Source organism: Rhinoderma darwinii, chromosome 13, assembly GCF_050947455.1.
Source record: "Rhinoderma darwinii isolate aRhiDar2 chromosome 13, aRhiDar2.hap1, whole genome shotgun sequence".
In the NCBI taxonomy this organism is placed as follows: domain Eukaryota; kingdom Metazoa; phylum Chordata; class Amphibia; order Anura; family Rhinodermatidae; genus Rhinoderma; species Rhinoderma darwinii.
This window is the reverse complement of record NC_134699.1, coordinates 27,375,686-27,401,825: the sequence shown is the minus strand read 5'-3', so window position 1 is coordinate 27,401,825 and position 26,140 is coordinate 27,375,686. Positions and strand designations below refer to the sequence as shown.

Sequence of the window (26,140 nt, the reverse complement as noted above, 5' to 3'; positions counted from 1 at the left end):
ACATAATTTCATTGAGGTGCGTAACCTTACAAAGTAGCGCTTTGACATTGGTTAGAGTGTCTTGTCGATGAAAGCTTGTACGAGTTGACTAGAATTGATGCTCTAGAAGACCAAAGTGATGTCATCTTATGGTATTTCTATATGACACAACAGAAAATGTATTTGGGTGGATTATGTATGAAACCTGTGATCAATGGAGAAAATCCCTTATGGGATTAAATAAAATAAAGTAAAAAAAATAATGGTTAAAAAAATAAAAAAAGCATATATTTTTTAGACAATAAATACATTTATTAGAAATAAATTGGAAGACACCAAATAGGGTTTGGCATGGTGCACATGGTGATCTTAGGCTTGTGTGCAGCGACCACGGAAACCCATTCATAAAGCTCCTGATGGACAGTTCTTGTGCTGACGTCACTTCCAGAGACAGTTTTGAAATCTGTAGTGAAGATAGGCGATTTTTACATGCCACTCGTGGTCTACTGCTTTGTGGCTGAGATGTTGTTACTCCTAGATGCTGCCACTTTACAACAATTCAACTAAGAGTTAAACGGGCAGATCAGAAAATGTCAGAAACTGCAGCAAAAGTAGCATCCTATGACAGTGCCACGATCTTGCAGCATTTTATAGCTACACGTAAGTCCGTACTCCTAGTAGTCAAAACGGCCCAAAGGTGATATATACACAGCAATCTGTCACAGCAGTCACTGGAGAGAGGGTCATGGAGAGGTGGAGAAAGCGCTGCCCTCATGAATACAGCAGACTCAGAACTATAAGCAATGTTGAACTGGAGTACCTTGGGCTTACCAGAGGAAATAATTTTTGGGGCCCACCCATCAGCTATATAGAAATAATGCGACCACTCTTAATTGTGTAGTAAAACGTGTGCAGTAAACCAAAGACCAATATTACCACCGTATAGTGGTAAACACTTGAGAGTTACGGAAACAGCCGAGCAAGAGTTACCACCATACAACAGAATAGAGAGAGCTGCGTGCACGCGCGACCCTCTCTCCACTGGTCTCCGTCTGGATTCTGCGGTCAGTTCTAGATATAGCTGCGGGCACCAGAGCTGGGACCCGCATCTATCAGACATTTTTGCCATTTCCTGTGAATATGCCATAAATGTCTAAGATGGGAAAACTCCTGAAATACAATCCAGTGAAATCCAGTGATGTCTTTTCAGATTGGAGTCGCTCACTTTGCTTTTCTTCATCATCCGGCCCAGATGCCTTTTCCCAACTACAAATCACCTCTGCAGAATTTGAAACACAAACATCTTTGGCTTCCAGCTTTTGTAGCACCTCCCCATGCTCTACAAAACTCTCACCATCTATAGTGCCCCTGATGGCAAAAATTACATCTCGTTGCCACACACTATAATAGTACCCCCTTTAGGCCCCACAATAATAATAGTGCCACACACAGCCCCTTGTAAATATTGCCACACACAGCCCCCTCTTGTAGATAGTGCCACACACAGCCCCTCCTCTTGTAGATAGTGCCACACACAGCCCCATATAGATCGTGCCACACACAGACCTGTAGATAGTGCCACACAGGCCCCTCGTATTGTGCCACACAGCCCCCCTAGTAGAACGTGCCACACAGCTCCCACTAGTAGATAGTACCAGACACCCCCCCCCCCCCGAGTAGATAGCGCCACACAGCCCCCCTAGTAGATAGTGCCCCACACAGCCCCCTCAGTAGATAACGTCACCCCCCCCAAAAAAAAATTGTACTTACCTAGCCCCGTTCCCACGACGGACGGAGCGCTCCACTGCCTCAGATATCGTATGCCAGCGTGATGCAATGACGTTATCACACCAGCTTGCGCAGGCACTCTGTTCCAGGAGCTTATAGGCTGCAGGCCTAACATGGCAGTTGCTAGCACCAGGTCCTCCGGTGGGCCAGTCCGACGCTGACTATAAGTACACCGTATTCTTGTAGTTATCCTGTTAGCCAAACAGCACAAAATAGTTTTGTACAGTTTTGGCTACTAGGAGTATAGACTTGTAGCTGTAATATGAGGCCTTTACACAGGGCAGTGTGATTGTGCAGTGAAAGAAGCTGGGCTGGAACAATGAGGTGTATGACACTGATTGGTCGCTGATTGGTCGCTGATTGGTCAGCGTCATACACTCCTCTGTACAACACCCAGTTGGTAAAAAGTAAAAACACGCCCAGTTGTCTATTAAGAAACCAATTAGCATAAATCTAAAATTGCTCTAAACTTGCTCAAAAATGATTATTTTTCAAAATAAAAACCACTGTTGTTATCTACATTACAGCGCCGATCAGATTATGTAGGAGATACGGCACTTCTAATCTGATGACAGAGCCACATACACATTAACGTTACTCAAGTGTCCTGACAATGAATAGACATCACTACCAGCCAGGACGTGATGTCTATTCAGAATCCTGACACTTCGGTAACGTTTGTGCGAAATTTACAGCGAGGCAAGCGTAATCTCGCGAGATTACGCTGTGAACTCATTTAAAACGAGATTACGCTTGCCTTGCTGTAAATCTCACACAAACGTTACCGAAGTACCAGGATTCTGAATAGACATCACGTTCTGGCTGGAGGTAATGTATATTCACTGTCAGGACACTTGAGTAACGTTAATGTGTGTGTATGTGGCTACACATAGTGATCTAGTAAGATTACTATGTGCTGTGTAAATGAATGGAGAGAAGTGTATGACGCGGATTGGTCACTGATTGGTCGGCGTCATACACTTCTCTCCACAACGCTCACTTGGTCAAAAAGTAAAACACGCCCAGTTGTCCATTAAGAAACTCATTAGCATAAATCTAATATAGGGTATAACTCCGTCAAAAATTATCGTTTTTCTAAATAAAAAAACTGATGTAATCTACATTACAGCGCCGATCACATCATGTACAATATAGGCCACTTATATTGTGGTGACAGAGCCTCTTTAAGGTTAGGCCACAAGGAGCAGTTAATGGCTATGCGTTTTTGTGGACAGAACAGCCCTTCATCTGCAAAATGGTGCGGCCGTTAATGAATACACCATTTATGGCAGCACTATTTTGCAGATAAAGGGCCATTTTATTCGCAACAATGCGCGACTAGTAACAGGCTTTTCGACAGCCACGCCGAACATAGTGCCAATGTGATTGTTGGCCACATCACGCCTGGGTCAGTGCCGCTCCTTGTGGCCTTAACCTAAGCCGGCAAATCCACTTTAGATCCGATTTTCAGTATGATCTATACTACTAGCAATGTTTGTCTATGGAGATCAAATGGCTCTGTGCTTGATTTTATGCACCTGTTTGCGATGGGTGGGGCTAAAACGCCTGAACTCATTAATTAATTAGTAGGGCAGTCCACATACTTTTGGCTATATAGTGTCTATAAGACTTTTTGCTAATCATTCCCGTGTTCTTCAACCAAATGACTTGTAACACTTTTCTTGGGATGCTATTCATTTGTTGTCATTCTGTACAAGCAGCTTATAGATTGGAATCAACCGCTTAGCATTTAGCCGACGTCATCCTCGTTTACATACATGACGTGAGCTAACTCTTACGTCACGCTGCCAGGAATCCTTCTGATTTCCAGCAGGCTGTTTCGTTCTTTAGCTCTCCGCCCTGGGTGGCTCATGTGCTTCTTCATTCTGCGCTGCATAGAATGAGGGAGGGTGACGAAGTGTCTGTAACAGCCAAACCACAAGGAACGTCCCAGAGACCAACAAGTGGGCGTTCACTGTCACTGGCTTATGAATAATGAATAAAGGAAGGCGAAGTTTCATAGTCTCGTTGGTTTCTTGAGGCCCTGAGGGTGGTATTTGGAGGATAATTATGCATTATTAATAATGGAGGCGGCTGGTCAGAGGAGTGATATGATTGGTGGAAAGGTGAAGAGTAATCTCCGCTTACAGAGCGACCCCGGATGATTGCTGGATGCTGATTGGCGGAAGGGTGACAGAGACTGAATGTTGGGCGGGAAAGATTGAAGCCCAGGCAGTGATTGGCATGTGGGGGCGGGTCTGAGTGAGGTGGGTCAAGCAGTTTCCGGCATCGCTGCCATAGACTATAGGAGCTGCGTCAGAGTGAAGAGCAAGAAGTAGAAGTTGTGAGAGGCGGAGATAGGTGAGAGTTGTTGTTTTTAATATATTATTATATATAATTCTTATCTTATGGAAAGTGACTTCTACTCGGAGCTCCGGCTGCTGCTAACACGTGGGACGGGCACAGAGTTGTCTTCATAGTGGATAATTAGAAGGAAGTGTGGTGTTAAACCAGTGACCCCCAGCATGGATGACAGCCTTATGTTGGCAGTAGCCACTGTTGGCATTAATGTGAAAATATATATGTGCATGCCTGTCTACTCGTGTGTGTGTGTGTGTGTGTGTATATATATATATATATATATATATATATATATATACACACATTTTGTGTGTATGCAATTGAAGTGATAATTGTTTAATCTTGAGACCTAATAAATTCTGATGGCTGGATATCCTCCTTCCGTTGTAGTGTTTAGAGCGTATATTCACACACAGCAGGTTTGTTGCAGAAATTTCTGCAACTAAAAAGTGGTTCGGTCCATGTAGATGGGGTTGTGTCCGCAGGGTGGGCATGTATTTGGGTACGCTCCATTCAGATGTATACGACAGTTGCAGAAATTTCTTCTACAGATCTGCCGCTTGTGAATATACTCAAACGTTACAATGGAAGAAGGATAATATAGGAAATCCGCCACAGTAATCTACTGATCACTGTGGCTCCGGCTCTTGAGACCCCTGGCGCGCTGGGGGAAGTCGCGGCCAGGCATTTTTTATGTATATTCTACATATACAAGCTGGGTCTGCTTGTTTTTGGCTCCCCACTGTGGCTTACAGGGGGGGCTCCGAGCAGGGGGACCCCGCTCCATGACATCCATATGCCCTAATACGTCACAATAACGGGTTTTCCTGATGGACAACTTGCCTTTTAGCTAATCGGCTGAGGACCATTTAGGACAAGGGTCAATGAATTTTACAACTGATTTATTATCCTACAGGGAAATTTTTCTGATTGTATATAATAAATACCTTTGCATGGATGTATTATTGTTTAAGGACGAGCTTCTGATTGACCAGTACTCTAGGGCAGAGTTCACACTCAGCATAATAACGACGGCGTGGAACCGGTCTACAAATCTGAAATGACATCTGTACATGGTAGGCCTTGTTCACACCATGCAGATTTTGCATGTATTTTTTTCATCCAAAACCGAGAACAAAAACCTAAAAAGAAGAAATATATAACAGCAGTTCTTACAGGTCTAGAGCCAATTCTGGATTTGGCTTAAAAAATGCATGAAAAATCTGCAGTAAATGTGACAATATAGCCCTAGGCTACATGCACATATTGCAGAATTTGATGCACAAAATCCGCTTTAAAATCACAAATGTATGTAATTCCGTTGAATAAAATCAGTGCATTTTTAGTCGCGGCTACTACATTTTGATGTGGAAATAGTTGCAGGTTTGTTCTGTGGATTTTGGTGTTTTTATAAACTTGTCATATACAATTCTGAGGCGGTAATGCAAAATAAATTGACGTGCTGCAGGTTTTCAGATACGCACCGCAGGTCAATTTACATGCGGAAAAATTCTACGTGTAGATGAAATTACTTGAAATCAGTACTTTGCTGGTACTGTATTATGCTGTAGACTTTCTGCAGGAAAATCCTTGCTGCAAATCCGTAGCCATGTGCATGGCCGTGATTTTCGGGTCAGCCGCCCTCGGAGTGTCACCTACGAGCTCTCCGCAAATCGCTCGGTCTATGACCCTGGACCACAAAACAAGGCCGTAATAAGACATGTCCGTTCTTTTTGCGCTCCAGGCCCCTGGGCCATACACGGACCGTGGAAACTATGGTAGTGCGCATGGGCCCATTGAAATGAATGGGGCCGCAATTCTCCCGTGGGATTTGCGGGCGCAAAAGCACGTTCGTGTGCATGGGGCCTTAGGGTGCAGTCACACGCAACATTTCCACAACAGATCCTGCATATTGGCAAACTCCTAGAATCGGCTATGGATTTGGGTTTGTTGAAATCCTATTTCTTACATTGTACTGCACTTTGTTGCGAAATTTTGATGCACATTTTGCATCTAAAATTCAGCAAAAAATACGATAATGTTTGAACATAGCCTTGCGGTGATACTTTAGGGGAAGTTTACATGATGCCCACCACTATCAGTTGGTCGTCCGTGAGCACGGTTTCCTAGACTAGATGCTAGGGCCAGATTCACATGAGCGTGTTAGGTCCATGATATACGGTCCATATGTCGGCAGCATTTCCCGTTCCGAACACTAGTTATCTATGACGTTAGGAGTCCCTGCCTTGCTGCTGTAATCATGTTTTCAGTATGGGACGGTAGGGGAGGCATGGACTCCTCGCGTCATAGATCACTATGGTGCTAGGAGCCCGGCTCCCTGCAGTTAGTTTGATCTGGGAAACGCGACCGACATACGGACCGTATATCACGGAGCGAACATGGTCGTGTGAATCCAGCCTAATAGACAGAGTTCCTAATAGACCACCCATTTACTGCCATATATACTCATAAGACCTATAGGAATTGGTTGTCCAAAGCAGACGTTTACAGGACATTTCCACTTAATCTGTGGCTTCAATATTTACCAATCATGAGAACAGTACTCACTGGGCATTTTGTGTAATCACTCTTGCACTGTTACAAAACTACAACTCCCAGCGTGCCCTGACTATTACAAGCTTGCTGGGAGTTTTAGTTTTGCAAAAACTGAAGAGCCACAGGTTGGAGATTTACTGTCCTTAGTCATGTGACTCCATATTCCACTGTCATAACGTTATAAAGTGTTCACCTCTCCGAAATGACCCGCTCCTCAGCTGACGCTATGTGTTGGTTCATTTAATTCTCTTGGACCTTTAGAACCTCATCCGCATCAATCACTTCACAGCGTTGGTTTATGTGATTGAAAATCAGGGTGGAAATAATGAGAACATGGGATGCGTTAGACAAAGGACATGTATTGAGCTGGCGTGGGGTAATATGACATAATGTAATCTATAGTCGCTGGCACATGGGGAAAAATGTCATTTATTGATCTGTGCTAATGGGCCAGACGGATGGGGAATAGCTTGTGATGATTCTGTCGTGTTATTTCTTCGCACATCTGCATCTTGCATTGTTAGTAGGAAGATGTGCTCCATGCGTTTTATACTGTGATTAGAAATGTCGATTTGAGCAGGCAGTGTGTAAGTGTATATAGATCTATAGGTAGATATCTATCTCTATCATGGGTGTACACTGAGCACTAGGCATCTGTTCCTCAGTGGTCAGTGGCTTCCTGAACATCAGAATTTCCTGCCTTATGGTTACACGTAGAGATGAGCGAACGGTTTAGCCTGATTTGCCAGGCCATAGTATACAATGGGAGAATCAATCAGCCCATACTGTACCTCGATGGGCCTCCTGATTTTAGATGAAGGCGCACAGAGAATATGATACAGCACGGAGGGACCATAAAGGCTCATGCACATTGCCTTGTTACAGTTCCGTTCTGTATGAAGACAAAAAACAACAACTTACCGTGCTCCTCCCAACTCCATATGTACGGAGGTATCCCCCCCCCCACGAGAAGCATTGCTTGTGATGTATGCATGAGCCCTTAGACCGCGCACAGACTGCCCACAACTCGTAATGGCTGTGTACCGCTGCACAGGCTTTATGCATACAGCTTTGTTGTACTTGAGTAAGGCCTATGCTCATGGCATAGTGTGACTATAATACAGTTTAGACCAGGGGTCTCAAACCTAGGCCGGGTAAATGGGCCGCACATAGAACAAATGTGAAGTTGACGTTCCACATAACTTTCAAATTTGATACCATACAAAATTATTGTTAATCAATTTAGTTATTTGAACTACTATAACAATGCGGCGACGTTGCTATAACAATGCGGCGACGTTGCTATAACAATGCGGCGACGTTGCTATAACAATGCGGCGACGTTGCCATAACAATGCGGCGACGTTGCTATAACAATGCGGCGACGTTGCTATAACAATGCGGCGACGTTGCTATAACAATGCGGCGACGTTGCTATAACAATGCGGCGACGTTGCTATAACAATGAGGCGACGTTGCTATAATAGCGCTAGGTTTGAACTTACCGGAAATTTGCGCCTTTACTTCACGTTCTTATTTTAACAATCCAGTTTTCCACTTTAAGTGTTGCTAAATGCAGTCTGGCAACTCAGTTGGCAGTGTTTGGCAGACACCAGAATGTCAAGATTGGGCAGCCCCTTCTTAGTGCCACAGTGCCCTCTGTAGATGGCGCCATTGGGACTCCCTCTAGGAATGAAATCCCCAGCCAGAGCATAGGCCGAAGATTCCGCTCCTAAGGGGAACCCCTCATGTCACTGTCCATATATGGACAGTAACGTCGGGGCTACTACTGGAGCAGAATCCCCTGCTAGAGCATCGGCAACGGGGATTCCACACCAGGAGCAGCCACTGATGTCACTGTCAATATATCGAGTGACGTCGGCAAGCGGAGGAGCTCCCTCTTCTCCTGCGCTCTGAACTAATCCTGAAGCAGTGAGCGAACGGTTTCATGCTTCAGCATTGCGTTTTTGAGAGCGCTGATACAGTTGACAGCGGGACACCGCCCGGAATCCGGGACTGTCCCACTGAATCCGGGATGGTTGGGAGGAAATGTGCCACTATCCACGGGGGGTTTCAATATCTACATGGGGCTGTGTGGCCATTGCTCACCTACCACCAACAGACTGGGCTCCTTCATGTTATGAAGGAGACCCGTCGCATTCCTCCTTCGGCCTGCTCTCTCCTCTCCCGAGGGAGCTACTGTGCCCCGCGGGCCGCGGATGACAGCCTCAGGGGCCACGGACCGCGTGTTTGAAACTTTCTGGTTTAGACTATGAAGCATAAACACTGTGTATTTCTGCAATGCTGCTTTTTTTGAGGAAAATATCTCCTGTACTACTTTGACTAAGGCCAGAGTAAGATGGACATAATACGACCACATTTTAGGCTCCATCTAAGGCTCTGTTCACATCTGCGTTGGGGTCCAGTTCTGACGTTCCGTCTGAGCTTTCCGTCAGAACGGGACCCTGAACAGACACAAACTGACATGAATGGAAACCAGAGGTTTCCATCTCCATTGATTTCAATGGTGACGGAACCGGTGCCCATTGTTTCCGTTTGTCTCGGTTGTGCACCGGATCCGTCGTTTTGCCGGAAGCAATAGCGTAGTATTGCTTCCAGCAAAACGATGGATCCGGTGCACAACCGAGACAAACGGAAACCATGGGCACTGGATCTGTCACCATTGAAATCAATGCTGATGGAAACGGAAACCTCTGGTTTCCGTTTGTCTGTTCAGGGTCCTGTTCTGACGGAAAGCTCAGACGGAACATCAGAATGGGACCCCAACGCAGATGTGAACAGAGCCTTACTGCTGCAACACCCCGACCCTGCGTGGTTTTTCTGAACTTAGATCAACGTAGAATAACGAGATATTTTCTGGGAATAAATTTTGGGTTTTCATTACATATGTAGTGCAATGTATTAGAAAAAAATCTGACGGTTGGACCTTCGAGTTGTAAAAAATATAATTAAAAGTTTCAAGAAATAAAACACTATTTCCCTTTTTCCCTTATCAAGTCCTTTTATTATTGAAAAGAAATAAATAAACCATACATATTTGCTATCGCTGTGACCGTTACGGCCTGAACTATAAAAAATATTATGTTGTTTATTCCACGTGGTGAGCGGCGTAAAAAAAAAAACTTAAAAAAACCAATGCCAGAATTTCAGTTTTTTGGTCACTTTGCTCTTCAAAAAGTGATCCAAAAACTGTACCTATAAAAACTATAGCTCGTCTCGCAAAAACAAGCCCTCAAACAGCTCCGTCGACGAAAAAATGTTAAAGTTATGGTTCTCACAACTTGGCGACAGAAAAAATACATTCTTTTTACAAAAGTAATTTTATTCTGCAAAAAGTTGTGAAACATAAAAAGGTGCTATAAATTTGGTATCGCTGAAATCGGACTGACCTGCAGAGTAAAGTTAACATGTAATTTATAACGCGTGGTGAATGCTGTGTAAAAAAAAAAAAACTAGACTATGCCAGAATTGCTGTTTTTTTTGGTCACCTTGCCTCAAAAAATAGGTTAAAAAGTGATCAAAAAGTCGCATGTACCCCAAAATGGTACCAATAAAAACTACAGCTCGTCCCACAAAAAAACAGCCCTCATACCACTACGTCTATGAAAAAATAAAATTCTTTAAGGCTCCAATAAGTCAGGAAAGTTGTGCCCGAGGGGAACATTTCTTTTAAGAGGTGAATTATCAAGGCCCTAAAATTAGGGAACTAGGAAGGGGAGGGTCCAAACATATCTGCTGGAAGCGAGGGTACCTGTGTTCTACCAGGACAACACTTCTCAGCAAAATTCCCCAAATTGCAAAGGTGTGGACCAAAAGGGTCATATATCAGTGCGACACCAGCCTGTGCAAAAAGGATTTTTGCTTCACAACGTAACACACATCTATGTATTATTATTTTTTTTTTACCCCATTATTATACCGCCTGACTATGGCCCTGATGTAGTCTGCCCAGCTTACATGTACTCCCACATTATAAACTCAAATAGCAGTAAAGCGCCAAACAAAACTACCAAAGCCAAATGGGGCTCCCACCCTTCTGAACCCTACAGCGTGCCCAAATGGCAGTTTACTTCCACATATCTAGCATCGCCATACCCGGGAGAACCCTTTTAACAATTTTTGGGATGTGTCCAGTGGTACAAGCTGGGCACGACATATTTGCCACTGAAATGGCATATCTAGGAAAAAATTTACATTTTTACTTTGCACCATCCGCAGCCCAATCATTAATGGAAAAAAACCTGTGGGGATTTTTTTATGATATTTTTTTATTTTTTTTGCCTTACTAGGGGACTTTACTATGTGATCTTTAGATCGCTGCTATAATGCTTTGGTATACTTAGTATAGCAAAGCATTATTTCCTGTCAATCTATTAGGATGTGCCTTCGGCAAATCCTAATAGGCAAATGCCCAGCGCAGACCTGGGGGCTTTTATCAGGCCCCCTCTGTAAATAAGTTAAATGCTGCGGTTGCTATTGACCGCAGCATTTAACGGGTTAAATGGCTGCGATGGAAGTAAACTTTGATCGTGGCCCTTGGAGCAGGAGCCCGGCTGTCATTAGACAGCCAAGCCCTGGCTCCAGCCTGCACGGGACACCGGTTCCGGGCATAGACTGAGCCTCCGTAACAAAGGCGACAGCCTAGCCTAAGGCCCCTTAGTGACCGCCGGCAAATCCGGATGGAAAAATCTACGACAAATCTGCTAAAAAGGCCAGCATAGTACGATGACCGATCCGCTTTGAAAACTGAATCATTCTTTAGGGCTGGATAAGTGTGTTGTTCCAGTGTGTGTGTGTGTGTTGTTCCAGTGTGTGTGTTGTGTTGTTCCAGTGTGTGTGTTGTGTTTTTCCAGTGTGTGTGTTGTCCCAAAGTTGCACCAATGTTTTTCTTTGTTTTTTTTTGTTTTTTTATATGTCAGTAACAAGGTTTACTCTACTAGCAGTTCTAGGTGGCACGTTTGACTCTTACAATGTTAGTGCTTTGATCACAGTTCTAGTTTATTTTTCACTCTTCTGACTGCATGTTATCAGTACATCATAGCGTCACACTGGAAATTTTCAAGTCTGTCGGTTTCTGGAGAATATATGAAAATTTAGACTGCGTCTTCAAACAGAATGTTCAACTTCAGGTTATTCGTTATGATGTAACTCTATGTCTACGTCTGTGTATTGGCACGTACCACATGTGTCCCACTATTAGTCAGCAAAGCCTTCTAAGCTGCCTGCTCCTTAGTTCTGTATCATGACATCACTGGGGATTCACCACACCATCTGCACCTGAGGTCTTTCTTGTGTTTCTTCATTGTGGTGTTTTGATTTTGCTGGTACTTCAGAGGTTTTGTGTGTATTTCAATGCTTCTAGTTTTTATAACGAAAATAATTTAGACAGTCTTTTACATGACCAGGGTCCACCTTGAATGGATATAGTGTACTTTTAACCCCTTCCCGACATTTGCCGTACATGTACGTCAAATGTTTGGCACCGGCTCAGAAACTGAGTCGGTGCGATCATCACCGGATCTCAGCTGTATCTTACAGCTGACATCCGACTGGAACGGCGGGGACCGAAATTAGCTTCGATCCCCGCCATTAACCCCTTAAGTGCAGCGCACAAACGCGATCGCTGCACTTAAGGTGTTTGCAGCTCATCGGAGCCCCAGCAATGAAATTGCCGGGGTTCCGGTGGCTGCAATGGCAACCGGAGGCCTAATACTGGCCTCCCGGTCTGCCTAGCACCGAAGCCGGTCAAGATCCGCCCGGCGGCGGAGCCTGATAGGCTGCCGTAGCTGCCGGCAAGATGGCGCCGGGTCAGGAGCTGATCCGGCGTCATCAGCGGTGGATGTCAGCTGTACTGTACAGCTGACATCCACCTGTAACGGCAGGTACCGGAGCTAGCTCCGATCCCTGCCATTAACCCCTTCGATGCAGCAATCGAAAGCGATTGCTGCATCGTAGCGGTTACTAGCAGATCGCCAGCACTGACAGGCAATCGGGACTGGCGACTGCTGTTATGGCAACAGGAGACACAATGGTCTCCTGCTCTGCCATTACGGAAGCCGATTTAGGCCCCGCCGGGAGGCGAAGCCTAATCGGCCTGCTGTCAGTGAATGACTGACAGATCTAATATATTGCACTACATAGGTAGTGCAATGTATTAGAAAAAAAAAAATCTGACCGTTGGACCTTCAAGTCCCCTAGTGGGACTTGAAGAAAAGTGTAAAAAAAAGTATAAAAAAGTGCAAAAAATAAAAGTTTGAAAACAATAAAAGTTTCAAGTAATCAAATAAAACACAATCCCCCTTTTACACTTATCAAGTCTTTTATTATTGAAAAATAATAATAAACCATATGTATTTGGTATCGCCACGACCGTAACGACCTGAGGTATCAAAATATTGTATTATTTATTGCACGCGGTGAACAGCGTAAAAAAAAACGTAAAAAACTTTACCAGAGTTTGTTTTTTAGTCACTTTGCCCTACAAATATTAGAATAAAAAGTGATCAAAAAGTCGCACGTATCAAAAAATGGTACCTATAAAAACTATAGCTCGTCCCGCAAAAAACAAGCCCTCATACACCTCCGTCGACAAAAAAATTAAAACGTTGTGGTTCTCACAACTTGGCGACAGAAAAAATACATTCTTTTTACAAAAGTAATTTTATTGTGAAAAAAGTTGTAAAACATAAAAAAGTGCTATAAATTAGGTATCGCCGGAATCGTACGGACCCGCAGAATAAAGTTAACATGTAATTTATAACGCATGGTGAACGCTGTATAAAAAAAACGAAAAAAGCTGTGCCAGAATTGCATTTTTTTGTTTACCTGGCATCCCAAAAAATAGGATAAAAGGTGATCAAAAAGTCACATGTACCCCAAAATGGTACCAATAATAACTACAGCTCATCCCGCAACAAACCAGCCCTCATACCGCTACGTCTATGAAAAATAAAATTAGTTATGGCTCCAATATGTCAGGAAATAAAAAAATATGCAGTTGTGCCCGAGGGGAACATTTCTTCAGTTTGAAGAGGCGATTTATCAAGGACCTAAAATTAGGGAACCAGGAAAGGGAGGGCCCAAACATATCCACTGGAAGCGACGGTGCCCGTATTATACCAGGACAACACTTTCCCAGCAAAATTCCTCAAACTACAAAGGTGCGGAGTGTGGACCAAAAGGGGGATAAGAAATTACACCATTTATCAGTGCGACACTGGCCTGTGCGGAAAGGATTGCTTCACAGCGTAACACACATCTATGGATTATTTTATTTTTTTCATGCCACCTGTACCCCCACATTATAAAACACCAGCAATACTCAAACAAATTTAGTACCAAGCAAAATCCGCTCTCCAAAAGCCAAATGGTGCTCCCTCGGCTCTGAACCCTACAGCGTGCCCAAACAGCAGTTTCCTTCAACATATATGGCATCGTCATACCCGGGAGAACCCTTTTAACAATTTTTGGGGTGTGTGTCTCCAGTGTCATAAGCTTGGCATGACATATTTGCCACTGAATGGCATATCTAGGGAAAAATATTAATTTTTAATTTGCACCATCCGCAGTGCATTCATTTATGGAAAAGACCTGTGGGGTGAAAATCCTCACTACACCTCTTAATAAATGCCTTGAGGGGTGCAGTTTCCATAATGGGGTCACTTCTCAGGGGTTTCTTTTTATTATTTCACATCTGAGCCTCTGCAGTTGTGAACCAATACTTTGTAAATCGCCAAATTAGACCTCCACTCCGCATGGTACTCTTCACTCCTGAGCCCTGTCATATGTCCAGGCAAAAGATTAGGGCCACATGTAGGGTGTTTCTAAAACCGGGAAACACCGCATAATAATTAGAGGGCTGTCTTGTTATGGTGGCACAAGCCGGGCACCACATATTGGCATATCTATGGAAGAAAATCCCATTTTCACTCTGCAACATCGAGTGAACACTAATTTCTACAAAACACCTGCAGGGTTAAAATGCTTACTACACCCCTTGGTAAATGCATTGAGGGGTGTAGTTTCCAAAATGGGGTCACTTCTGGGGGGTTTCCACTGTTTTGGGCCCACAGGCGCCCAGAAACCAATCCAGCAACATCTGCACTCCAAATGGCGGTCCTTTCCTTCTGAGCCCTGCCGTTTGCCCAAACAGCAGTTTATGACCACATATGGGGTATTGCCGTACTCGGGAGAAATTGCTTTACAAATTTTGGGTTCTTTTTTTCCTTTATTTGTTGAGAAAATGAAAAAATTTGCGCTAAAGCTACGTCTTATTGAAGAAAAAGGACTGTTTTTATTTTCACTGCCTAATTCTAATAAATTCTATGAAACGTCTGTGGGGTCAAAATGCTTACTACACCCCTAGATGAATTCCTCAAGAGGTGTAGTTTCCTAAATGGAGTCCCTTTTTGGGCGTTTTCATTGTTTTGTCCCCTCAGGGGCTTTGCAAATGTGATATGGCCTCCGCAAACCATTCCTGCTAAATGTGATCTCAAAAAGCCAAATAGTGCTGTTTCCCTTCTAAGCCCTGCCGTGTGTCCAAACAGCCGTTTATTACCACATGTGGGGTATTGTTTTACTCGGGAGAAATTGCTTTACAAATTTTGTGGTGCTTTTTCTCCTTCAGTCCTTCTGGAAATGAGAAAAAATTAGCTAAACCTAGATTTTTTTTGAAAAAATGTAGATTATTATTTTCAGGGCCTACTTCCAATATTTTCTGCAAAAAAACTGTGGGGTCAAATCGCTCACTATACCCCTAGATAATTTCCTCAATGGGTGTAGTCTCCAAAATGGGGTCACTTGTGGGGGGTTTCCACTGTTTTGTCCCCTCAGGGGCTTTGTAAATGTGACATGGCCTCTCAAACAATTCCTGCTAAATTTGAGCTCCAAAAGCCAAACGGCGCTCTTTCCCTTCTAAGCCCTGCCGTGTGTCCAAATATCCATTTATTACCACATGTGGGGTAGTGTTTTACTCTGGAGAAATTGCTTTACAAATTTAGCGATGCTTTTTCTCCTTTAGTCCTTGTGGAAATGAGAAAAAAAATCGCTAAACCTACATTTTCTTTGAAGAAATGTTGATTTTAATTTTCACCGCCTACTTCCAATAATTTCTGTAAAAAACCTGTGCGGTCAAAATGCTCACTACACCCCTAGATAATTTCCTTGAGGTGTCTAGTTTCCCAGATGGGGTCACTTTTGGGGGATTTTCACTGTTTTGGCACCGCAAGAGCCCTTCAAACCTGACATGGTGCCTAAAATATATTCTAACAAAAATAAGGCCCCAAAATCCACTAGGTGCTCCTTTGCTTCCGAGGCCGGTGCTTCAGTCCAGTAGTACGCTACGGCCACATGTGGGATATTTCCTAAAACTGCAGAAACTGGGCAACAAATATTGAGTTGCATTTCTCTGGTAAAACCTTCTGTTATAAAAAAAATTGTATTAAAAATTTATTTCTGCAAAAAAATATGAAATGTGTAAATTTCACCTCTACTTTGCTTTAATTCCTGTGAAATGTGTAAAGGGTTAAGACATTTTCTAAATGCTGTTTTGAATACTTTGAGGGGTGAAGTTTTTAAAATGGGGTGACTTTTTGGGGGTTTCTAATATATAAGGTCCTCAAAACAACTTCACAACTGAACTGTCCCCTGTAAAAATAGCCTTTTGAAATTTTCTTGAAAATGTGAGAAATTGCTGCTAAAGTTCTAAGCCTTGTGAGGTCATAGAAAAATAAAAGGATGTTCAAAAAACGATGCCAATCTAAAGTAGACATATGGGGGATGTTAATTAGCAACAATTTTGTGTGGTATAACTGCCTGTCTTACAAGCAGATACATTTAAATTGAGAAAAATGCTAATTTTTGCAATTTTTTCACTATTTTCGTGTTTTTCACAATTAAATACTGAATGTATCGACCAAATTTTACCACTATCTTAAAGTCCAATGTGTCACGAGAAAACAATCTCAGAATCGCCCGGATAGGTGAAAGCATTTCAACGTTATTACCACATAAAGTGACACATGTCAGATTTGAAAAATGAGGCTCTGTCAGGAAGGTCAAAAGTGGCTAAAGAGGGAAGGGGTTAAAAAAGAAACCCCCTATTTACCTCTTATTCTCACTGATGTTTTTATTTTTATAATTCGCTTTATTCAACATATTACGAATACAGTATGAAAAGCAATTGGAGAGTATATCATGAGAGCAGTAATGACATCATCAGAAGATAAGCAATATTACATAATGATCTATAACAAATATGAACAATTCATCCAATTGCAAATCTACATAAATTTAAGTATATAGAGTGAAAGTAGACATTTTAACAGAACATAATTCCTATGCCATATTCATTTTTTCATGTATAACAGGTTTGTCAGGTTATCAACACACTAAGGAACATGGTTATGTGGTACAAAGGGAGTCTTCATCAGAAACATCAAAGGTAGCCAACCGTTGACCCCAAATTTTATTAATTTTATCAGGCAGCCCCGATGGTGGTATATTAATTGCTCATAGGAAATGACCGTAGTAACAAGCGTTTTCTATCCCGATCGCGATGGTGGAGTGTCTGCCATCCAGTGTATAACTATTGTTTTCCTAGCTAAAAATAACGTTTCTTTAAAAAAAGCACATGTGATGTGACCAGAGTTCTTCATTCAGAACACCTAACAAGGCTATTTTAGGAATGAACAGCAATGGGGATGGTAGCATTGGTGTAATAGTGTCCTATACTTGTTTCCAAAAAGCCGAGACAAATGGACATTCCCAAATGAGGTGCCAGACGTCTGCCTCAGGTCGATAACATCTATGGCAATCCGATGTGGATTTTCACTGATGGTTATAATTATTCTATGTTGCAGCAGGTCCCCGTGCGTTGACTTGTGCTTCTGCACAGCGATCTGAAGAGGCAGATCAGCAGTCTAAAGCATGGATGAGGGGCAGCGCAGAAGTCAGTCTGTAAAATGACACAGCAGGTGGATTTCCTACGTTAGACTACCATTAGACAATGCAGCTGTGCTGTGATGTCAGGAGCTACAATACTGGAGTCCCCGGCCAGAGTGTTGGAAGCGCTCTGGCAGGGGACTCTGTCCTTGGGGAAGCTCCTGATATCACTGTCTATATATGGACAGTGATGTCAGGAGCTTCCCCAATGCTAAAGTTCGTGGGCAGAACGCTTCCGATGTTCTGCCTGGGGACTCCGGCATTATGAAGCTCCTAAAATCACTGTGCAGATATGGACAGTGATGCCGAGAGCTTCCTGAAGTATACGTTTAACGTTTACCTGTGGCGTATGCCGGGCAGTATACATATTTTTGCAGGGTCTCTCAGGATGGAATAGCGTAATCTGCTAATCTATTCCATCCTTCAAAAAGAGGATACACATACCAGCATGACGGAAACCAAAAGAACACTCTCTTTTGATTAACGTCATGCTAATGGAGCACTATTGACACATTAAGTGTGTGGAGCTTTCCTGATGTACACGCTAAATGTAGTGCCAACACGCTATGTTAACTAGGCCTAACTTAAACTGCATCCTAAATATATGGCTTCACGCGCAAGACCATCTGAATGCAGCCTTAGGCCCTGAGTTTTGTGTCACTGTTTTTGACTCGGAAACGGTGCCAAAAAGCATCTGAAATTGCCTCCCATTGATTTCAATGGGAGTCAGACGTTTTTTTCCTGTGAGCGGTTCATTCTCTGACCTATTGAATTCAATGGGAGGCAGAGAAAGAGTTTTCCGCTGTGTTTTTTTTCGCCTGAGTCCGAAACACGCTGCCAAGAAAGTAAAAAAAAAAAAACTCCATGTGAAGATACCCTTAGGCCCTCCTGTACATGACAGATCTTTGTGCTGAGGCTATATGGATGCACACACAGCCCCAGTGGCTCTGTACTACGGATCTGTAGGTGCCATTTTTCACTAGTTCTGTGATGGGGCATGCCACAGTTTTCTGTCGGATTGATATGGAATCCAACAGAAGAAAACATTTGACATTGAAGGCTTACAGTATGAAGATCTACCAGGACCCTATAGAAGTCTGAGGTTGTGCAGAGACTAATACACTATTGTGCATGAGACCTTGGGGCGAGCTGATCTTTCTGAGGGTAAATCGAATATTTTTTTCAGTGGAAGTGATGTGCGAATACTCCCTTAACAGTTCATGAACTTTCTGGAGAGAGATTGAAGTTTGTTTTCCTGTGTTCTAGTGGTTTATATTTCTTGACCGGCATTATCCATTTGACTGAAACGCCACGGTTTTCCTCTTTCCTCCCTTGACTCACCACTTGGGCAGAACCTTATGTCAGCTATACTATGGTCAGCTGGAAATAAAATGCATAAATTCCATAGAATGTGAGAATACCTTTGGTGATACATGGATATATGCTTCACAAATCTATACTCAAGGGAATTGCTTGATAAAAAGCACCACCGGATACAGCACTAAAACAAAATACCAGCGGTCTAGACAAATCTTACCAGGTATAGGCAGCATTGAAGTACTTATTCCATTTTGCCATTTTAGTAGATAAGATTCTGAATATTGGAAAGCAGGGGAGGGAGGATGAGCAAACAAACTGCAACCAAAATGTGTGTCCACTTCTAGCCTCCGCTGGTCGCAGCGGTGTCCACTTCTAGCCTCCGCTGGTCGCAGCGGTGTCCACTTCTAGCCTCCGCTGGTCGCAGCGGTGTCCACTTCTAGCCTCCGCTGGTCGCGGCGGTGTCCACTTCTAGCCTCCGCTGGTCGCGGCGGTGTCCACTTCTAGCCTCCGCTGGTCGCAGCAAAAATTTCTGTGAATAATTTTTCTTCATCTCCCACCAGCAGAGCAGCATTGTTTTATTCTGTTCCCTTAACAAAAATTACAGAAGCACCCCCATTTACTCACATCTAGCATGCTTTTGCGATGCACTCTGCTGACTGGTATCTACATCTTGGCAGCCTATTCCCAGGTACTGGCATGTAGATTCCTGATTCAGCATCACTTTATCCACTTTGGGCTCTGCCTGACAGGGGCAGTCTGTGGCCACTTCCATCATTGACAGGATCCAGCCCTATGCATACGGCAATGGGTTAAATGACTCCGCAACTGAATAGAAGTAGGACAAGACCTGGTTCAGGGGCAGATTTCCAGCTGCTCTGGCGACTAGGTTTTGTCCAGCAAAATTTTGAATTCCTAGCTTCAATTGTACATGTGGGCTGTCATGTGGACTAAGCGAAAACAAGGAAGAGTATTTTGTATACTTCTACTTCTTTTTTGAATTTTACGTCTATTGCACATCCAGATTACGTACATATTGTTTGCCATAGAGAATGAATCACTGTTTATTTTGTTATATTCTGAGTAATTCTACAGCATTTGTGTCTAATAACAATTTACTTTGGCATGTAGATGACATTATATAGAGATGTGTAGGAGTTTCATGTTTTTTTGCTTTCTTGCAGAATATGTATCTTGTACACCACAAAGATCACTGTTCTGGAAGCCGCTACGACGTGACTTTCTGAAGGTGGATTTTAGCATTGCGTACTGATGTTTTTTGTTTTTTTTGTATTCAGATGAGCCTTTATTTTGTTTTGCGTTTCTATTATGTTAGATGGTAACTGAGGTTCATTCGGTGCATAACCTAAGACTGGTATGAAAATAGTCATGTTATTACCATATCGTGCGTCTCATGCAGAGAATTTAGATATTCAGATCACTACTTTGCGTAGTGAAAAAGAAAGTAGTTCTCTTGTCACATGGTAGCACAGCTTTTGTTTTGGGGAAATTCTGTTTTGCTTTGTCATTGTATTTTGGGACTAGTGTCATGAATTTGTAATGACTGTAGGGTGACTTTTTTTTTTATTTTTTATATATTTTTGTCTTTTGCTTTAGGGTGTGTTTGCGTTTTATTTTATTTTATTTTAGTTATCAACATTTCTCCACTATTCACTGCACAGATATCACAAGGGCTGCTGTGGAGGGATATGGGATCTACACTTTAGGTAATTTCTGTTTAGTGACATTTGTTGTTTGGCCACATGCAATATCACATCATTGTGGTCCATATCCCAAGCAATGAGTTACCTGGGCAATTACACGATGCAGTGGCAGGATGGTGCAGCGCAATGACAGCGTTATGTGTTTCTGCTGCTAGGCTTGGTATTTAAGGAGTTTCTAATTACATCAGTTTTTGTAAATGATAATGAATGCATACAAAAAATCAAAGGTCGAAGTTTGTGTTTTTTCGTAGATGCCAAGACCAACATACTAGTGAGTTAGTCAGAACCAGTGTTATTGGACATATTATTCAACCGCGTTTACAAATGTTGGGTGTATTGCTGTAGATGATAGGCTCATCCTGCATTATTCATGAATTGTGCTGCAGAATAGAAGGCCATGTGGGAGATTTCACAAGCAATAACTCTCTCCACTACTTTGTCAGACATCTGGTTCATCACCGGCCATTTGCGTATTTTACCTTTAATGTATCTACACCCCCCCCCCCTCAATGTCCCGAGTGTCCATTTGTAGATTGTCTATAACCATCCACTGCAAGGGTATGAACACAGTAGTTTTCTAGATTTCACTTAGTTTTTTTTATTGCTTGTATAGCGCTAACCTATTTTGCAGCTCTGTGCAGAGATTATCATTCACTGTACCCACTGTATGGTTTTTGGAGTGCCAGAGCAAAACTACGCAAACCTAGAGAGAACATACAAACTCCATGCAGATGTGCTCCTTGACCAAAATGTAACCAAAGACCCCCAGTCCTGCAAGACAACAATGCTGCCCACTGAGCCACCGTGCTGTCCCATGTTAGTACATTGTGTACGTAGGCTAACCTTCCACCTATTTATTTGAAAAGAGTCTAGAAACCAATCCAGTCCAAATTGGCACTTAGGTGAGGGCAGAAAAGGGCAAGAAGTTTTAGCTTGCTTAAAGTGGCAGATTATAGTCATTGATGGCATATGCCAAGACATGCCACCAGTCTTGGGTCCAATATCTAAGTACTCTCACCAATCCCTAGATTTACAGTGTAACGCAGGTAAAACATACTGGTCTCTTTGGCTTTGCGTGCGTGCGTGCGTGCGTGCGTGCGTGTGTGTGTGTGTCTAAGAACTGCAATACTCCCCAGGCTGCACCTCCCTAGTAACTAGTCTGTATCCGGTTGCAGTGATCTGCAGCAGATAACCAAATTGGCGCTAAGCTGATGGCACACAAGTAGCATGTACTAAATTTCTTTATTTTTAACTGCAAGATTAATTAGATTTTTGTAAAAGTTCCTTTAGGTGGAGAGCATCTTTAATAAAAAAAAAAACAACACAGGTTTATTCAAACAGGCTTCAGTTTTAATGTTGGGAGTGGTCATATATGATGCCGTCAGGATATTTGGCATGACTCTTTGGCATGGAATGCTGCCAGGCTTTTTGATCTGGTGTGTGTGTGTACAAATGTAAGAGTTATGCATCTCATAATAAGTTAGCAGCATCTTACTCTTGCAGGCTTCATACTAAGAATGACAGCTGAGAAAGCACAGGATTATATGTCCCTTAATGTAATGCCACTAACAACGATAAAGGCCAAAGTAGAGGCTTGGAATAAGCTATCGCTATCTGCTCTGGGTAGGACGAATTTGATTAAAATGATCCTTATGCCTCAAGTGCTGTACGTCCTACATAATTCCCTGGTATGGATCCCCAAATATTGGTTTAGGAGGTTGCATAACCTTTTTAGAGACCTAGTATGGAAGAAGGGGGTACCCAGGATTAAACTGGAGAAACTCCAATTGCCTAAGGAGGAGGGGGGCCTGGCTTTGCCTAATGCTTGGGTGTATTATTTAGCTGCCCAATGTCAGCATTTCTGGGGGTGGGAGCAGGAAGAGACCTGGGGGTCCAGTGCGTGCATCCTATCATATCTGGGGGGGGGGGGGGGGGGAGAGAATCTGTTGGCAGGACTGGAAGCACACAGCTATAAAAGGATGGCGAGTACTCGACCCACCCTGCTTCTCATACATAAGGTATGATGGCAGTGTAAGCACTTGTTGGTGATAGGAGAGTGTACTAAAACTACCCCACTCTGGAGGAATGCTTATCTGGGGGAACTGGGTAAATTGGAAGGGATGCAGGGGTGGGAGCAGCGAGGCATAATACGATTGAGTCAGTTGTATGAGGGAGGCATACTCAAATCCTTTCAGCAATTACGGGAGGGGTTTCAGTTGGATTCCCGCATGTTCTATCAGTACCTGCAGATTCGGCATGCTGTGCAGACACAAGCGGCCAGTGTAGACATGGCGATACATGCCACCGGAGTGTTGGAACATATTGCAAAAGCAGTAACGTCAAAGGGATTAATTTCATTGGTTTATCGCAGGTTGCTGTCGGAACATCTGGGAGATCCTATGGCACCAGTCAAAGCTACATGGGAAAGAGATGTGGGTCCTATTCCTACAGACCACTGGGAGGCGGTCTTGGCGGCATCATGTACTTTGTCCATCAATGTAGCACAACGGAGATCTCAGTTGTTTCTGATACATAGGGTGTATAGGACCCCCTGGGTTCTGAAACAAATGGGATTACGGGCAGACGCCAGGTGCCCTAGGTGTCCGGAAGAAAAGGCAGACATTATGGACAGAAATGTCAGAGTTACTGGGTCGAGTGTTTGAGGTACAGATTCAATTGGATCCTGTGGTAATGCTGCTGGGGTATGTTGGTGATTTGGAGGGGGATAGGATGTCAGGTTTGGCAATTGCAAAAATATTATACCAAGTTAGGAAGGGAATAGCAAAACACTGGCTGGATGCGGAACCACCCTCAAAGCAAGAAATTATAGGGGCACTTAACTCTCAGGTTCTGATGGAATATAGGATATACTCCAAGAGGGGGTCCAAGACTAAGTTTGAAAAACAATGGGCTAGGTGGATTGATCATTCTGGGTATGCTTCCTCGGAACTAATGACGCTACGCGCGCTGGTTTCACTCTAACTGATCCTAGGGTTCAAGGGAATACTAAGGGCGTGGGGGGCACGGGAGCAGGGAGGGCAAGGTCACACATTCAGGAATAGAGCTACTGACGGTTGTGTACATGCGGGGAGTTGAAGTGAGATGGGGAGTGGAAATGGGAAGTAGAAGGATATAGGATAAAGAAGCTTGTAACGGGAGGACCGGCTGGGGGATACAGGGGGGAGTTGGGGGGGAAGGGAATGTTTTGTTGGAAATAAATAATTGGGTCTGTGGAAATATGCTTTCACAATGTATGAGAATGTATAATGACCTGTACTGATGTGAAATTTGTTGAATAAACTTGAACTGATTAAAAAAAAAAAGGACAGCTGAAACGCCAGGCTTAGTAAATCTTTCCTAACTTTTTTAAATATTGTTTTGAGAATCCTGTATTTGCCATGGCAAATTTAGCATCCTACTATGACAATTTAAACTGCAGCAGTACCTGAAAGGCACAGTAGGTATCATTGTTGGGCTGCTAGTATGGCATGCTATGCTCTCTGTAGGAAGAGTCAAGATACATAACTCCTCTTACAATGACTAAGACGTGGGCAGGCCTTGTGTGTCAGAGATGCCTTCACGGTATCTATTGAAAAACCAAGGGCAAACGGTTAAAGAAAGCTCACAGATCATATTTCTCCTGCTTCTATTAGGGACGTATATAGTCCATTATTTCTAGCCATCCATTTTCCAGATTAGCTGTCGTCCCAGTCATCACTCATATGGCTACTATTAGTCGTTTCCAGTCATGCAGATTTTATACAGATCTGGAGGGTCTGTGCCTTTTTAATGTATTAGTCTTATGTTATTTTAATCCATAGTGACATAAAAAGAGTTCTACTTTAATGGGGGTACAATTGCAGAGATGGATACAATCCTTCCAGAGCTCTTCCAGGAGGCCCCTACAGACTGAAAACTCGGCAAAAACGGCCCGAGCGCCTCCCATTGAGTTCAATGGGAGGCGTCGGCGTCTTTTTCCCGCGAGCAGTAAAACTGCCTCGCGGGAAAAAGAAGCGACATGCCCTATCTTTGGGCGCTTCCGCCTCTGACCTCCCATTGACTTCAATGGGAGGCAGAGAAAGCGTATTTCGCGCTGTTTTATGCCCGCGGCGCTCAATGGCCGCGGGCGAAAAACGGCGCGAAAATCGGCGTGCAGAGAGAGGAAAATCTGCCTCAAAGTTCCAAACGGAATTTTGAGGCAGATATTCCTCCCCCAAAATACTCAGTGTGAACATAGCCTAAAGGGAAAATGTCACCAGGATCTGAACATCTCAGCAGGTGCTATCACAGCTGCTGAAAAGCAGTACATGGAAGCTCACGATGTAAATTAAAGGCTAGGTAAAACGTTTCATAAAATCACGTTATACATAGTTTTATAAAAAACAAAAAAAATGACTTCAAAGGTTTACGTAGCCTTTAAGGTGTATTGGCCAAGAGGTACCATGTGATCCCACCCGCAACACCTTGTTTCTCAAGCAATCATGGATGCAGTCATGTGGTGCCTCTTTGCCAATCCGCAATGGTGTTATTTGCATACAGATGAACAATGAGTTCCAAGGCACCAGGTCTCTAAGACTAAGGGCTTATTCAGACAAGCGTATTTGTCGTCCGTGTGACGGGCATTTAAAATCCTGGTCGTCACGGACACATGTATTTCAATAGGGCTGCTAACACGACCGCTGTTTCTATTGAGTGTGTGAAGGGTCCGTGAAAAAAATAGGACTTGTCCTATTTTCTTGCGTTTCGCGCATCCCTCCATAGACCCTATTCTATGGGGGGTCTGTATTAACGTGTTCCTGCATGGGTGCGCCTCGGACGTGAAAAACTGCAGTTTTTCACGTCCAGGGTTGCCCACGCTCATCAAATAACAGCGACGTTTCTGCAAAATAGCCTTTCTCAATCTAATACATCTCATATTTGTCGCTTTTACGCATGCAACAATACACTTAAAGCAAAGTATTTAGTGAACCTGATGCCTTGGAACTCCTTGCCCGTGTGATATTGCCATGGCCTGCAGGAGCTCAGGGATTGAGTTGGAGTGGTGCTGAGCACTTTGTTTTCATAATTTACATACAGCGCACTTTTCAACCTAACATGTTAAAAGGTACTGGCAGGGGGTAACTAGAGGTTGCGGAGCCCAATGACATACTTTTAAATGCCCCCTCCTAGCATGGAACCCCCTAAATCAGACATAGAATTATAATCTGATATAGATTAATTATTTATTCACCACCCCTGACTCTTCTATAGGGCCCATCCGCCTCTGGCTTCTTCACAAGGTGTGTGTCATGGCACATAAGTCCGTGTAAGGACCTTCTATGCGCCAGGGCCTGATAAGGCAACCTGGGGGGGGGGGGGGGTCATGGACGGGCCCGCTTTATCGGTTGTATCGCAGTACAGGCTCCTCCTTTTTTTTTTTTTTTTTTTTTTTTTTTTTTCCCCCCCTCAGAATT

General features: G+C 43.4%; 1 protein-coding gene across 4 annotated transcripts in view; it reads left to right on the top strand.

Annotated features, from left to right (window-relative positions):
• The first annotated feature begins 4,020 nt into the window (after positions 1-4,020).
• Positions 4,021-26,140, top strand: part of STAT3 (signal transducer and activator of transcription 3) — a 63,902-nt gene continuing 41,782 nt past the window's right edge. For 3 of the 4 annotated variants that reach the window (XM_075845751.1, XM_075845749.1, XM_075845752.1), the window contains exon 1: positions 4,021-4,128. The gene's annotated coding sequence lies outside the window, so the exon portion shown is untranslated. Of the gene's footprint in view, positions 4,129-20,147; positions 20,213-26,140 lie in introns of all 4 variants that reach the window. The other variant, XM_075845750.1, reaches the window with a different exon arrangement.